Genomic DNA, 638 nt, shown 5'->3' on the forward strand with positions numbered 1-638 from the left:
ATTTTAAAAAAAAAAATGCAAGGGGTTATTGCGTAGGGACGCATGAATGAAGAAGTAATAGGGCATTTATTTGTGAACCTATGAACAAGGAATTAATGGACCCATTGATTAGATACGAATACAAGATGATGAAAATCGAAAGAGACGTTTATGAAGTCCCTATCTAATATGAAAGGAGAATGGGAAGAATGTACGTTACTGACCTGACAACTTCGTCTCTGCTTGCTCTACCCATGTGCAACTTTATCTCCCTCTTTTTGGTTAATTTATAGTCAGAGTGTGTGTTGCGTAACATAAAGGCTGTAAAATAATATGTTACGAAAACTTCGGTAATAACACAATAATATCTCTATTATTCTAATCACACATTTCTCATAATAATTTTATTAAATTTAAATGTCTCAAGTTTTTGAGTTATATTTGTTTTTGAAGAATGAAAATTCGAGACACATGTAACCAATAATTAAGAAATACAGTAAAAAAAAATTAATGGTGCTCACTTTTTCAGCTCATTTTTTAGATTAAAAATTTAAGTCTTTTAATGTGTATTGTGAAGTATAATACTTCTTGAATTTGGAGTATATCTCTCATTCCTTTGCGCAGATTTCCACACTGAAATTTAAAGCACTATGTCAAGT

The sequence above is a fragment of the Citrus clementina genome, unplaced genomic scaffold (genome assembly GCF_000493195.1).
Source record: "Citrus clementina cultivar Clemenules unplaced genomic scaffold, Citrus_clementina_v1.0 scaffold_9, whole genome shotgun sequence".
NCBI lineage: Eukaryota > Viridiplantae > Streptophyta > Magnoliopsida > Sapindales > Rutaceae > Citrus > Citrus x clementina.